Genomic DNA, 15,563 nt, shown 5'->3' with positions numbered 1-15,563 from the left:
GGATGGGAGACCCCCTGGTAATACCAGGTGCTCTAATATTATTGGAAATTTATTACTAATTATATAATAATCTTAAAAAAAAAGAGCCAATGCCCGATCTCTTAATCTTAGCAGGTATTGGCCTGGTTAGTGCTTGGATGGGAGACCGCCTCGGAATACCAGGTGCTGTAAGCTTTTGGATTTTCATTCCTACTTATATAATGTATGGGCGATTTGATTGGCTGATCTTTAAATAGTCTTCTCTTTGCAGTATCCTTCGCTTGCGACCGTAACAACCTGGCTATGCCTGATCTCGTCTGCTCTCGGAAGCTAAGCAGGTTTGGTCCTGTATAATGTACCGGCGATTAGATTGGCTGATCTTTAAATAGCTCTCTCTTTGCAGCAGTCTTCGCTTATGGCCATTCCACCCTGGCTATGCCAGATCATGTCTGAGCTCGGAAACTAAGCAGGTTTCGGCCTGGTTAGTAATTGGATGGCAGACCCCCTGGTAATACCAGTTGCTTTAAGATTTTTGGAAATTTTTCACAAATTATATAATAATCTTGCAAGAAAAAAAGAAAGGAGTCAATGCCCCATATCTGAATCTTAGCAGGTATGGGCCTGGTTAGTAATTGGATGGGAGACACCCTGGTAATACCAGTTGCTTTAAGATTTTTGGAAATTTTTCACCAATTATATAATAATCTTGAAAAAAAAAAAAAAAAGTCAATGCCCGATCTCTGAATAATAGCAGGTTTTGCCTGGTTAGTACTTGGATGGAAGACGGCCGGGAAATACCAGTTGCTGTAATATTTTTGGCAATTTTTACTAATTACATAATAATCTTGCAACAAAAAAAAAAAAAAAAAAAAGAGTAAATGCCCAATCTTTGAATCTTAGGAGGTATGGACCTGTTTAGTGCTTGGATGGGAGACCGCCTCGGAATACCAGTTGCTGTAATATTTTTGGAAATTTGTACTAATTATATAATTATCTTGAAACAAAAAGAGTCAATGCCCAATCTTTGAATCTTAGCAGCTATGGACCTGTTTAGTGTTTGGATGGGAGACCGCCTCGGAAAACCAGGTGCTCTAATATTATTGGAAATTCATTACTAATTATATAATAATCTTTAAAAAAAAAAAAAAAAAAAAAGAGTCAATGCCCGATCTCTTAATCTTAGCAGGTATTGGCCTGGTTAGTGCTTGGATGGGAGACCGCCTGGGAATACCAGGTGCTTTAAGCTTTAGGGTTTTCTTTCCTACTTATATAATGTACCGGCGATTAGATTGGCTGATCTTTAAATAGCTCTCTCTTTGCAGCAGTGTTCGCTTATGGCCATACCACCCTGGCTATGCCAGATCATGTCTGAGCTCGGAAGCTAAGCAGGTTTGGGCCTGGTTAGTAATTGGATGGGAGACCCCCTGGTAATACCAGTTGCTCTAAGATTTTTGTAAATTTTTCACAAATTATATAATAATCTTGAAAAAAAAAAGAGTGAATGCCCAATCTTTGAATCTTAGCAGTCATTGACCTGTGTAGTGTTTGGATGGGAGACCCCCTGGTAATACCAGGTGCTCTAATATTATTGGAAATTTATTACTAATTATATAATAATCTTAAAAAAAAAGAGCCAATGCCGATCTCTTAATCTTAGCAGGTATTGGCCTGGTTAGTGCTTGGATGGGAGACCGCCTCGGAATACCATGTGCTGTAAGCTTTTGGATTTTCATTCCTACTTATATAATGTATGGGCGATTTGATTGGCTGATCTTTAAATAGTCTTCTCTTTGCAGTATCCTTCGCTTGCGACCGTAACAACCTGGCTATGCCTGATCTCGTCTGCTCTCGGAAGCTAAGCAGGTTTGGTCCTGTATAATGTACCGGCGATTAGATTGGCTGATCTTTAAATAGCTCTCTCTTTGCAGCAGTCTTCGCTTATGGCCATTCCACCCTGGCTATGCCAGATCATGTCTGAGCTCGGAAACTAAGCAGGTTTCGGCCTGGTTAGTAATTGGATGGCAGACCCCCTGGTAATACCAGTTGCTTTAAGATTTTTGGAAATTTTTCACAAATTATATAATAATCTTGCAAGAAAAAAAGAAAGGAGTCAATGCCCCATATCTGAATCTTAGCAGGTATGGGCCTGGTTAGTAATTGGATGGGAGACACCCTGGTAATACCAGTTGCTTTAAGATTTTTGGAAATTTTTCACCAATTATATAATAATCTTGAAAAAAAAAAAAAAAAGTCAATGCCCGATCTCTGAATAATAGCAGGTTTTGCCTGGTTAGTACTTGGATGGAAGACGGCCGGGAAATACCAGTTGCTGTAATATTTTTGGCAATTTTTACTAATTACATAATAATCTTGCAACAAAAAAAAAAAAAAAAAAAGAGTAAATGCCCAATCTTTGAATCTTAGGAGGTATGGACCTGTTTAGTGCTTGGATGGGAGACCGCCTCGGAATACCAGTTGCTGTAATATTTTTGGAAATTTGTACTAATTATATAATTATCTTGAAACAAAAAGAGTCAATGCCCAATCTTTGAATCTTAGCAGCTATGGACCTGTTTAGTGTTTGGATGGGAGACCGCCTCGGAAAACCAGGTGCTCTAATATTATTGGAAATTTATTACTAATTATATAATAATCTTTAAAAAAAAAAAAAAAAAAAAAAAAAAAAGAGTCAATGCCCGATCTCTTAATCTTAGCAGGTATTGGTCTGGTTAGTGCTTGGATGGGAGACCGCCTGGGAATACCAGGTGCTTTAAGCTTTAGGGTTTTCTTTCCTACTTATATTAGATTGGCTGATCTTTAAATAGCTCTCTCTTTGCAGCAGTCTTCGCTTATGGCCATACCACCCTGTCTATGCCAGATCATGTCTGAGCTCGGAAGCTAAGCAGGTTTGGGCCTGGTTAGTAATTGGATGGGAGACCCCCTGGTAATACCAGTTGCTTTAAGATTTTTGTAAATTTTTCACAAATTATATAATAATCTTGAAAAAAAAAAGAGTCAATGCCCATTCTTTGAATCTTAGCAGTCATGGACCTGTTTAGTGTCTGGATGGGAGACCGCCTCGGAATACCAGGTGCTCTAATATTATTGGAAATTTATTACTAATTATATAATAATCTTAAAAAAAAAAAAAAAAAAAAAAGAGTCAATGCCCGATCTCTTAATCTTAGCAGGTATTGGCCTGGTTAGTGCTTGGATGGGAGACCGCCTGGGAATACCAGGTGCTTTAAGCTTTAGGGTTTTCTTTCCTACTTATATAATGTACCGGCGATTAGATTGACTGATCTTTAAATAGCTCTCTCTTTGCAGCAGTCTTCGCTTATGGCCATACCACCCTGGCTATGCCAGATCATGTCTGAGCTCGGAAGCTAAGCAGGTTTGGGCCTGGTTAGTAATTGGATGGGAGACCCCCTGGTAATACCAGTTGCTTTAAGATTTTTGTAAATTTTTCACAAATTATATAATAATCTTGAAAAAAAAAAGAGTGAATGCCCATTCTTTGAATCTTAGCAGTCATTGACCTGTGTAGTGTTTGGATGGGAGACCCCCTGGTAATACCAGGTGCTCTAATATTATTGGAAATTTATTACTAATTATATAATAATCTTAAAAAAAAAGAGCCAATGCCCGATCTCTTAATCTTAGCAGGTATTGGCCTGGTTAGTGCTTGGATGGGAGACCGCCTCGGAATACCAGGTGCTGTAAGCTTTTGGATTTTCATTCCTACTTATATAATGTATGGGCGATTTGATTGGCTGATCTTTAAATAGTCTTCTCTTTGCAGTATCCTTCGCTTGCGACCGTAACAACCTGGCTATGCCTGATCTCGTCTGCTCTCGGAAGCTAAGCAGGTTTGGTCCTGTATAATGTACCGGCGATTAGATTGGCTGATCTTTAAATAGCTCTCTCTTTGCAGCAGTCTTCGCTTATGGCCATTCCACCCTGGCTATGCCAGATCATGTCTGAGCTCGGAAACTAAGCAGGTTTCGGCCTGGTTAGTAATTGGATGGCAGACCCCCTGGTAATACCAGTTGCTTTAAGATTTTTGGAAATTTTTCACAAATTATATAATAATCTTGCAAGAAAAAAAGAAAGGAGTCAATGCCCCATATCTGAATCTTAGCAGGTATGGGCCTGGTTAGTAATTGGATGGGAGACACCCTGGTAATACCAGTTGCTTTAAGATTTTTGGAAATTTTTCACCAATTATATAATAATCTTGAAAAAAAAAAAAAAAAGTCAATGCCCGATCTCTGAATAATAGCAGGTTTTGCCTGGTTAGTACTTGGATGGAAGACGGCCGGGAAATACCAGTTGCTGTAATATTTTTGGCAATTTTTACTAATTACATAATAATCTTGCAACAAAAAAAAAAAAAAAAAAAGAGTAAATGCCCAATCTTTGAATCTTAGGAGGTATGGACCTGTTTAGTGCTTGGATGGGAGACCGCCTCGGAATACCAGTTGCTGTAATATTTTTGGAAATTTGTACTAATTATATAATTATCTTGAAACAAAAAGAGTCAATGCCCAATCTTTGAATCTTAGCAGCTATGGACCTGTTTAGTGTTTGGATGGGAGACCGCCTCGGAAAACCAGGTGCTCTAATATTATTGGAAATTTATTACTAATTATATAATAATCTTTAAAAAAAAAAAAAAAAAAAAAAAAAAAAGAGTCAATGCCCGATCTCTTAATCTTAGCAGGTATTGGTCTGGTTAGTGCTTGGATGGGAGACCGCCTGGGAATACCAGGTGCTTTAAGCTTTAGGGTTTTCTTTCCTACTTATATTAGATTGGCTGATCTTTAAATAGCTCTCTCTTTGCAGCAGTCTTCGCTTATGGCCATACCACCCTGTCTATGCCAGATCATGTCTGAGCTCGGAAGCTAAGCAGGTTTGGGCCTGGTTAGTAATTGGATGGGAGACCCCCTGGTAATACCAGTTGCTTTAAGATTTTTGTAAATTTTTCACAAATTATATAATAATCTTGAAAAAAAAAAGAGTCAATGCCCATTCTTTGAATCTTAGCAGTCATGGACCTGTTTAGTGTCTGGATGGGAGACCGCCTCGGAATACCAGGTGCTCTAATATTATTGGAAATTTATTACTAATTATATAATAATCTTAAAAAAAAAAAAAAAAAAAAAAGAGTCAATGCCCGATCTCTTAATCTTAGCAGGTATTGGCCTGGTTAGTGCTTGGATGGGAGACCGCCTGGGAATACCAGGTGCTTTAAGCTTTAGGGTTTTCTTTCCTACTTATATAATGTACCGGCGATTAGATTGACTGATCTTTAAATAGCTCTCTCTTTGCAGCAGTCTTCGCTTATGGCCATACCACCCTGGCTATGCCAGATCATGTCTGAGCTCGGAAGCTAAGCAGGTTTGGGCCTGGTTAGTAATTGGATGGGAGACCCCCTGGTAATACCAGTTGCTTTAAGATTTTTGTAAATTTTTCACAAATTATATAATAATCTTGAAAAAAAAAAGAGTGAATGCCCATTCTTTGAATCTTAGCAGTCATTGACCTGTGTAGTGTTTGGATGGGAGACCCCCTGGTAATACCAGGTGCTCTAATATTATTGGAAATTTATTACTAATTATATAATAATCTTAAAAAAAAAGAGCCAATGCCCGATCTCTTAATCTTAGCAGGTATTGGCCTGGTTAGTGCTTGGATGGGAGACCGCCTCGGAATACCAGGTGCTGTAAGCTTTTGGATTTTCATTCCTACTTATATAATGTATGGGCGATTTGATTGGCTGATCTTTAAATAGTCTTCTCTTTGCAGTATCCTTCGCTTGCGACCGTAACAACCTGGCTATGCCTGATCTCGTCTGCTCTCGGAAGCTAAGCAGGTTTGGTCCTGTATAATGTACCGGCGATTAGATTGGCTGATCTTTAAATAGCTCTCTCTTTGCAGCAGTCTTCGCTTATGGCCATTCCACCCTGGCTATGCCAGATCATGTCTGAGCTCGGAAACTAAGCAGGTTTCGGCCTGGTTAGTAATTGGATGGCAGACCCCCTGGTAATACCAGTTGCTTTAAGATTTTGGGAAATTTTTCACAAATTATATAATAATCTTGCAAGAAAAAAAGAAAGGAGTCAATGCCCCATATCTGAATCTTAGCATGTATGGGCCTGGTTAGTAATTGGATGGGAGACACCCTGGTAATACCAGTTGCTTTAAGATTTTTGGAAATTTTTCACAAATTATATAATAATCTTGAAAAAAAAAAAAAAAAGTCAATGCCCGATCTCTGAATAATAGCAGGTTTTGCCTGGTTAGTACTTGGATGGAAGACGGCCGGGAAATACCAGTTGCTGTAATATTTTTGGCAATTTTTACTAATTACATAATAATCTTGCAACAAAAAAAAAAAAAAAAAGAGTAAATGCCCAATCTTTGAATCTTAGGAGGTATGGACCTGTTTAGTGCTTGGATGGGAGACCGCCTCGGAATACCAGTTGCTGTAATATTTTTGGAAATTTGTACTAATTATATAATTATCTTGAAACAAAAAGAGTCAATGCCCAATCTTTGAATCTTAGCAGCTATGGACCTGTTTAGTGTTTGGATGGGAGACCGCCTCGGAAAACCAGGTGCTCTAATATTATTGGAAATTCATTACTAATTATATAATAATCTTTAAAAAAAAAAAAAAAAAAAAAAAGAGTCAAAGCCCGATCTCTTAATCTTAGCAGGTATTGGCCTGGTTAGTGCTTGGATGGGAGACCGCCTGGGAATACCAGGTGCTTTAAGCTTTAGGGTTTTCTTTCCTACTTATATAATGTACCGGCGATTAGATTGGCTGATCTTTAAATAGCTCTCTCTTTGCAGCAGTGTTCGCTTATGGCCATACCACCCTGGCTATGCCAGATCATGTCTGAGCTCGGAAGCTAAGCAGGTTTGGGCCTGGTTAGTAATTGGATGGGAGACCCCCTGGTAATACCAGTTGCTCTAAGATTTTTGTAAATTTTTCACAAATTATATAATAATCTTGAAAAAAAAAAGAGTCAATGCCCATTCTTTGAATCTTAGCAGTCATGGACCTGTTTAGTGTCTGGATGGGAGACCGCCTCGGAATACCAGGTGCTCTAATATTATTGGAAATGTATTACTAATTATATAATAATCTTAAAAAAAAAAAAAAAAAAAAAAAAGAGTCAATGCCCGATCTCTTAATCTTAGCAGGTATTGTCCTGGTTAGTGCTTGGATGGGAGACCGCCTGGGAATACCAGGTGCTTTAAGCTTTAGGGTTTTCTTTCCTACTTATATAATGTACCGGCGATTAGATTGACTGATCTTTAAATAGCTCTCTCTTTGCAGCAGTCTTCTCTTATGGCTATACCACCCTGGCTATGCCAGATCATGTCTGAGCTCGGAAGCTAAGCAGGTTTGGGCCTGGTTAGTAGTTGGATGGGAGACCCCCTGGTAATACCAGTTGCTTTAAGATTTTTGTAAATTTTTCACAAATTATATAATAATCTTGAAAAAAAAAAGAGTGAATGCCCAATCTTTGAATCTTAGCAGTCATTGACCTGTGTAGTGTTTGGATGGGAGACCCCCTGGTAATACCAGGTGCTCTAATATTATTGGAAATTTATTACTAATTATATAATAATCTTAAAAAAAAAGAGCCAATGCCGATCTCTTAATCTTAGCAGGTATTGGCCTGGTTAGTGCTTGGATGGGAGACCGCCTCGGAATACCATGTGCTGTAAGCTTTTGGATTTTCATTCCTACTTATATAATGTATGGGCGATTTGATTGGCTGATCTTTAAATAGTCTTCTCTTTGCAGTATCCTTCGCTTGCGACCGTAACAACCTGGCTATGCCTGATCTCGTCTGCTCTCGGAAGCTAAGCAGGTTTGGTCCTGTATAATGTACCGGCGATTAGATTGGCTGATCTTTAAATAGCTCTCTCTTTGCAGCAGTCTTCGCTTATGGCCATTCCACCCTGGCTATGCCAGATCATGTCTGAGCTCGGAAACTAAGCAGGTTTCGGCCTGGTTAGTAATTGGATGGCAGACCCCCTGGTAATACCAGTTGCTTTAAGATTTTTGGAAATTTTTCACAAATTATATAATAATCTTGCAAGAAAAAAAGAAAGGAGTCAATGCCCCATATCTGAATCTTAGCAGGTATGGGCCTGGTTAGTAATTGGATGGGAGACACCCTGGTAATACCAGTTGCTTTAAGATTTTTGGAAATTTTTCACCAATTATATAATAATCTTGAAAAAAAAAAAAAAAGTCAATGCCCGATCTCTGAATAATAGCAGGTTTTGCCTGGTTAGTACTTGGATGGAAGACGGCCGGGAAATACCAGTTGCTGTAATATTTTTGGCAATTTTTACTAATTACATAATAATCTTGCAACAAAAAAAAAAAAAAAAAGAGTAAATGCCCAATCTTTGAATCTTAGGAGGTATGGACCTGTTTAGTGCTTGGATGGGAGACCGCCTCGGAATACCAGTTGCTGTAATATTTTTGGAAATTTGTACTAATTATATAATTATCTTGAAACAAAAAGAGTCAATGCCCAATCTTTGAATCTTAGCAGCTATGGACCTGTTTAGTGTTTGGATGGGAGACCGCCTCGGAAAACCAGGTGCTCTAATATTATTGGAAATTTATTACTAATTATATAATAATCTTTAAAAAAAAAAAAAAAAAAAAAAAAAGAGTCAATGCCCGATCTCTTAATCTTAGCAGGTATTGGCCTGGTTAGTGCTTGGATGGGAGACCGCCTGGGAATACCAGGTGCTTTAAGCTTTAGGGTTTTCTTTCCTACTTATATTAGATTGGCTGATCTTTAAATAGCTCTCTCTTTGCAGCAGTCTTCGCTTATGGCCATACCACCCTGGCTATGCCAGATCATGTCTGAGCTCGGAAGCTAAGCAGGTTTGGGCCTGGTTAGTAATTGGATGGGAGACCCCCTGGTAATACCAGTTGCTTTAAGATTTTTGTAAATTTTTCACAAATTATATAATAATCTTGAAAAAAAAAAGAGTGAATGCCCATTCTTTGAATCTTAGCAGTCATTGACCTGTGTAGTGTTTGGATGGGAGACCCCCTGGTAATACCAGGTGCTCTAATATTATTGGAAATTTATTACTAATTATATAATAATCTTAAAAAAAAAGAGCCAATGCCGATCTCTTAATCTTAGCAGGTATTGGCCTGGTTAGTGCTTGGATGGGAGACCGCCTCGGAATACCATGTGCTGTAAGCTTTTGGATTTTCATTCCTACTTATATAATGTATGGGCGATTTGATTGGCTGATCTTTAAATAGTCTTCTCTTTGCAGTATCCTTCGCTTGCGACCGTAACAACCTGGCTATGCCTGATCTCGTCTGCTCTCGGAAGCTAAGCAGGTTTGGTCCTGTATAATGTACCGGCGATTAGATTGGCTGATCTTTAAATAGCTCTCTCTTTGCAGCAGTCTTCGCTTATGGCCATTCCACCCTGGCTATGCCAGATCATGTCTGAGCTCGGAAACTAAGCAGGTTTCGGCCTGGTTAGTAATTGGATGGCAGACCCCCTGGTAATACCAGTTGCTTTAAGATTTTTGGAAATTTTTCACAAATTATATAATAATCTTGCAAGAAAAAAAGAAAGGAGTCAATGCCCCATATCTGAATCTTAGCAGGTATGGGCCTGGTTAGTAATTGGATGGGAGACACCCTGGTAATACCAGTTGCTTTAAGATTTTTGGAAATTTTTCACCAATTATATAATAATCTTGAAAAAAAAAAAAAAAGTCAATGCCCGATCTCTGAATAATAGCAGGTTTTGCCTGGTTAGTACTTGGATGGAAGACGGCCGGGAAATACCAGTTGCTGTAATATTTTTGGCAATTTTTACTAATTACATAATAATCTTGCAACAAAAAAAAAAAAAAAAAAGAGTAAATGCCCAATCTTTGAATCTTAGGAGGTATGGACCTGTTTAGTGCTTGGATGGGAGACCGCCTCGGAATACCAGTTGCTGTAATATTTTTGGAAATTTGTACTAATTATATAATTATCTCGAAACAAAAAGAGTCAATGCCCAATCTTTGAATCTTAGCAGCTATGGACCTGTTTAGTGTTTGGATGGGAGACCGCCTCGGAAAACCAGGTGCTCTAATATTATTGGAAATTTATTACTAATTATATAATAATCTTTAAAAAAAAAAAAAAAAAAAAAAAAAAAGAGTCAATGCCCGATCTCTTAATCTTAGCAGGTATTGGCCTGGTTAGTGCTTGGATGGGAGACCGCCTGGGAATACCAGGTGCTTTAAGCTTTAGGGTTTTCTTTCCTACTTATATTAGATTGGCTGATCTTTAAATAGCTCTCTCTTTGCAGCAGTCTTCGCTTATGGCCATACCACCCTGTCTATGCCATATCATGTCTGAGCTCGGAAGCTAAGCAGGTTTGGGCCTGGTTAGTAATTGGATGGGAGACCCCCTGGTAATACCAGTTGCTTTAAGATTTTTGTAAATTTTTCACAAATTATATAATAATCTTGAAAAAAAAAAGAGTCAATGCCCATTCTTTGAATCTTAGCAGTCATGGACCTGTTTAGTGTCTGGATGGGAGACCGCCTCGGAATACCAGGTGCTCTAATATTATTGGAAATTTATTACTAATTATATAATAATCTTAAAAAAAAAAAAAAAAAAAAAAGAGTCAATGCCCGATCTCTTAATCTTAGCAGGTATTGGCCTGGTTAGTGCTTGGATGGGAGACCGCCTGGGAATACCAGGTGCTTTAAGCTTTAGGGTTTTCTTTCCTACTTATATAATGTACCGGCGATTAGATTGACTGATCTTTAAATAGCTCTCTCTTTGCAGCAGTCTTCGCTTATGGCTATACCACCCTGGCTATGCCAGATCATGTCTGAGCTCGGAAGCTAAGCAGGTTTGGGCCTGGTTAGTAGTTGGATGGGAGACCCCCTGGTAATACCAGTTGCTTTAAGATTTTTGTAAATTTTTCACAAATTATATAATAATCTTGAAAAAAAAAAGAGTGAATGCCCAATCTTTGAATCTTAGCAGTCATTGACCTGTGTAGTGTTTGGATGGGAGACCCCCTGGTTATACCAGGTGCTCTAATATTATTGGAAATTTATTACTAATTATATAATAATCTTAAAAAAAAAGAGCCAATGCCGATCTCTTAATCTTAGCAGGTATTGGCCTGGTTAGTGCTTGGATGGGAGACCGCCTCGGAATACCATGTGCTGTAAGCTTTTGGATTTTCATTCCTACTTATATAATGTATGGGCGATTTGATTGGCTGATCTTTAAATAGTCTTCTCTTTGCAGTATCCTTCGCTTGCGACCGTAACAACCTGGCTATGCCTGATCTCGTCTGCTCTCGGAAGCTAAGCAGGTTTGGTCCTGTATAATGTACCGGCGATTAGATTGGCTGATCTTTAAATAGCTCTCTCTTTGCAGCAGTCTTCGCTTATGGCCATTCCACCCTGGCTATGCCAGATCATGTCTGAGCTCGGAAACTAAGCAGGTTTCGGCCTGGTTAGTAATTGGATGGCAGACCCCCTGGTAATACCAGTTGCTTTAAGATTTTTGGAAATTTTTCACAAATTATATAATAATCTTGCAAGAAAAAAAGAAAGGAGTCAATGCCCCATATCTGAATCTTAGCAGGTATGGGCCTGGTTAGTAATTGGATGGGAGACACCCTGGTAATACCAGTTGCTTTAAGATTTTTGGAAATTTTTCACCAATTATATAATAATCTTGAAAAAAAAAAAAAAAGTCAATGCCCGATCTCTGAATAATAGCAGGTTTTGCCTGGTTAGTACTTGGATGGAAGACGGCCGGGAAATACCAGTTGCTGTAATATTTTTGGCAATTTTTACTAATTACATAATAATCTTGCAACAAAAAAAAAAAAAAAAAAAGAGTAAATGCCCAATCTTTGAATCTTAGGAGGTATGGACCTGTTTAGTGCTTGGATGGGAGACCGCCTCGGAATACCAGTTGCTGTAATATTTTTGGAAATTTGTACTAATTATATAATTATCTTGAAACAAAAAGAGTCAATGCCCAATCTTTGAATCTTAGCAGCTATGGACCTGTTTAGTGTTTGGATGGGAGACCGCCTCGGAAAACCAGGTGCTCTAATATTATTGGAAATTTATTACTAATTATATAATAATCTTTAAAAAAAAAAAAAAAAAAAAAAAAAGAGTCAATGCCCGATCTCTTAATCTTAGCAGGTATTGGCCTGGTTAGTGCTTGGATGGGAGACCGCCTGGGAATACCAGGTGCTTTAAGCTTTAGGGTTTTCTTTCCTACTTATATTAGATTGGCTGATCTTTAAATAGCTCTCTCTTTGCAGCAGTCTTCGCTTATGGCCATACCACCCTGTCTATGCCAGATCATGTCTGAGCTCGGAAGCTAAGCAGGTTTGGGCCTGGTTAGTAATTGGATGGGAGACCCCCTGGTAATACCAGTTGCTTTAAGATTTTTGTAAATTTTTCACAAATTATATAATAATCTTGAAAAAAAAAAGAGTCAATGCCCATTCTTTGAATCTTAGCAGTCATGGACCTGTTTAGTGTCTGGATGGGAGACCGCCTCGGAATACCAGGTGCTCTAATATTATTGGAAATTTATTACTAATTATATAATAATCTTAAAAAAAAAAAAAAAAAAAAAAGAGTCAATGCCCGATCTCTTAATCTTAGCAGGTATTGGCCTGGTTAGTGCTTGGATGGGAGACCGCCTGGGAATACCAGGTGCTTTAAGCTTTAGGGTTTTCTTTCCTACTTATATAATGTACCGGCGATTAGATTGACTGATCTTTAAATAGCTCTCTCTTTGCAGCAGTCTTCGCTTATGGCCATACCACCCTGGCTATGCCAGATCATGTCTGAGCTCGGAAGCTAAGCAGGTTTGGGCCTGGTTAGTAATTGGATGGGAGACCCCCTGGTAATACCAGTTGCTTTAAGATTTTTGTAAATTTTTCACAAATTATATAATAATCTTGAAAAAAAAAAGAGTGAATGCCCATTCTTTGAATCTTAGCAGTCATTGACCTGTGTAGTGTTTGGATGGGAGACCCCCTGGTAATACCAGGTGCTCTAATATTATTGGAAATTTATTACTAATTATATAATAATCTTAAAAAAAAGAGCCAATGCCGATCTCTTAATCTTAGCAGGTATTGGCCTGGTTAGTGCTTGGATGGGAGACCGCCTCGGAATACCATGTGCTGTAAGCTTTTGGATTTTCATTCCTACTTATATAATGTATGGGCGATTTGATTGGCTGATCTTTAAATAGTCTTCTCTTTGCAGTATCCTTCGCTTGCGACCGTAACAACCTGGCTATGCCTGATCTCGTCTGCTCTCGGAAGCTAAGCAGGTTTGGTCCTGTATAATGTACCGGCGATTAGATTGGCTGATCTTTAAATAGCTCTCTCTTTGCAGCAGTCTTCGCTTATGGCCATTCCACCCTGGCTATGCCAGATCATGTCTGAGCTCGGAAACTAAGCAGGTTTCGGCCTGGTTAGTAATTGGATGGCAGACCCCCTGGTAATACCAGTTGCTTTAAGATTTTTGGAAATTTTTCACAAATTATATAATAATCTTGCAAGAAAAAAAGAAAGGAGTCAATGCCCCATATCTGAATCTTAGCAGGTATGGGCCTGGTTAGTAATTGGATGGGAGACACCCTGGTAATACCAGTTGCTTTAAGATTTTTGGAAATTTTTCACCAATTATATAATAATCTTGAAAAAAAAAAAAAAAGTCAATGCCCGATCTCTGAATAATAGCAGGTTTTGCCTGGTTAGTACTTGGATGGAAGACGGCCGGGAAATACCAGTTGCTGTAATATTTTTGGCAATTTTTACTAATTACATAATAATCTTGCAACAAAAAAAAAAAAAAAAAAAGAGTAAATGCCCAATCTTTGAATCTTAGGAGGTATGGACCTGTTTAGTGCTTGGATGGGAGACCGCCTCGGAATACCAGTTGCTGTAATATTTTTGGAAATTTGTACTAATTATATAATTATCTCGAAACAAAAAGAGTCAATGCCCAATCTTTGAATCTTAGCAGCTATGGACCTGTTTAGTGTTTGGATGGGAGACCGCCTCGGAAAACCAGGTGCTCTAATATTATTGGAAATTTATTACTAATTATATAATAATCTTTAAAAAAAAAAAAAAAAAAAAAAAAAAAGAGTCAATGCCCGATCTCTTAATCTTAGCAGGTATTGGCCTGGTTAGTGCTTGGATGGGAGACCGCCTGGGAATACCAGGTGCTTTAAGCTTTAGGGTTTTCTTTCCTACTTATATTAGATTGGCTGATCTTTAAATAGCTCTCTCTTTGCAGCAGTCTTCGCTTATGGCCATACCACCCTGTCTATGCCAGATCATGTCTGAGCTCGGAAGCTAAGCAGGTTTGGGCCTGGTTAGTAATTGGATGGGAGACCCCCTGGTAATACCAGTTGCTTTAAGATTTTTGTAAATTTTTCACAAATTATATAATAATCTTGAAAAAAAAAAGAGTCAATGCCCATTCTTTGAATCTTAGCAGTCATGGACCTGTTTAGTGTCTGGATGGGAGACCGCCTCGGAATACCAGGTGCTCTAATATTATTGGAAATTTATTACTAATTATATAATAATCTTAAAAAAAAAAAAAAAAAAAAAGAGTCAATGCCCGATCTCTTAATCTTAGCAGGTATTGGCCTGGTTAGTGCTTGGATGGGAGACCGCCTGGGAATACCAGGTGCTTTAAGCTTTAGGGTTTTCTTTCCTACTTATATAATGTACCGGCGATTAGATTGACTGATCTTTAAATAGCTCTCTCTTTGCAGCAGTCTTCGCTTATGGCCATACCACCCTGGCTATGCCAGATCATGTCTGAGCTCGGAAGCTAAGCAGGTTTGGGCCTGGTTAGTAATTGGATGGGAGACCCCCTGGTAATACCAGTTGCTTTAAGATTTTTGTAAATTTTTCACAAATTATATAATAATCTTGAAAAAAAAAGAGTGAATGCCCATTCTTTGAATCTTAGCAGTCATTGACCTGTGTAGTGTTTGGATGGGAGACCCCCTGGTAATACCAGGTGCTCTAATATTATTGGAAATTTATTACTAATTATATAATAATCTTAAAAAAAAAGAGCCAATGCCCGATCTCTTAATCTTAGCAGGTATTGGCCTGGTTAGTGCTTGGATGGGAGACCGCCTCGGAATACCAGGTGCTGTAAGCTTTTGGATTTTCATTCCTACTTATATAATGTATGGGCGATTTGATTGGCTGATCTTTAAATAGTCTTCTCTTTGCAGTATCCTTCGCTTGCGACCGTAACAACCTGGCTATGCCTGATCTCGTCTGCTCTCGGAAGCTAAGCAGGTTTGGTCCTGTATAATGTACCGGCGATTAGATTGGCTGATCTTTAAAATAGCTCTCTCTTTGCAGCAGTCTTCGCTTATGGCCATTCCACCCTGGCTATGCCAGATCATGTCTGAGCTCGGAAACTAAGCAGGTTTCGGCCTGGTTAGTAATTGGATGGCAGACCCCCTGGTAATACCA

The 15,563-nt window shown here is 38.6% G+C and overlaps 14 pseudogenes; all 14 read left to right on the top strand.

Moving 5' to 3' along the window:
- Positions 1-1,309: 1,309 nt before the first annotated feature.
- On the top strand, positions 1,310-1,428 carry LOC127958431 (uncharacterized; annotated as a pseudogene).
- Positions 1,429-2,826: 1,398 nt separating this feature from the next.
- Positions 2,827-2,945, top strand: LOC127960101 (uncharacterized; annotated as a pseudogene).
- A 369-nt stretch (positions 2,946-3,314) lies between these two features.
- LOC127964731 (uncharacterized) lies at positions 3,315-3,433 on the top strand (annotated as a pseudogene).
- Positions 3,434-4,832: 1,399 nt separating this feature from the next.
- Positions 4,833-4,951, top strand: LOC127960094 (uncharacterized; annotated as a pseudogene).
- A 369-nt stretch (positions 4,952-5,320) lies between these two features.
- Positions 5,321-5,439, top strand: LOC127964725 (uncharacterized; annotated as a pseudogene).
- A 1,406-nt stretch (positions 5,440-6,845) lies between these two features.
- LOC127958428 (uncharacterized) lies at positions 6,846-6,964 on the top strand (annotated as a pseudogene).
- Positions 6,965-7,335: 371 nt separating this feature from the next.
- On the top strand, positions 7,336-7,454 carry LOC127958129 (uncharacterized; annotated as a pseudogene).
- Positions 7,455-8,846: 1,392 nt separating this feature from the next.
- Positions 8,847-8,965, top strand: LOC127964719 (uncharacterized; annotated as a pseudogene).
- Positions 8,966-10,360: 1,395 nt separating this feature from the next.
- LOC127964410 (uncharacterized) lies at positions 10,361-10,479 on the top strand (annotated as a pseudogene).
- Positions 10,480-10,848: 369 nt separating this feature from the next.
- Positions 10,849-10,967, top strand: LOC127962264 (uncharacterized; annotated as a pseudogene).
- Positions 10,968-12,361: 1,394 nt separating this feature from the next.
- On the top strand, positions 12,362-12,480 carry LOC127960088 (uncharacterized; annotated as a pseudogene).
- Positions 12,481-12,849: 369 nt separating this feature from the next.
- Positions 12,850-12,968, top strand: LOC127964714 (uncharacterized; annotated as a pseudogene).
- Positions 12,969-14,363: 1,395 nt separating this feature from the next.
- On the top strand, positions 14,364-14,482 carry LOC127960082 (uncharacterized; annotated as a pseudogene).
- Positions 14,483-14,850: 368 nt separating this feature from the next.
- On the top strand, positions 14,851-14,969 carry LOC127964710 (uncharacterized; annotated as a pseudogene).
- Positions 14,970-15,563: the final 594 nt, after the last annotated feature.

The sequence above is a fragment of the Carassius gibelio genome, chromosome A3, assembly GCF_023724105.1.
Source record: "Carassius gibelio isolate Cgi1373 ecotype wild population from Czech Republic chromosome A3, carGib1.2-hapl.c, whole genome shotgun sequence".
NCBI classification, from domain to species: Eukaryota; Metazoa; Chordata; class Actinopteri; order Cypriniformes; family Cyprinidae; genus Carassius; species Carassius gibelio.
This window is presented reverse-complemented; position numbering and strand designations above follow the sequence as displayed.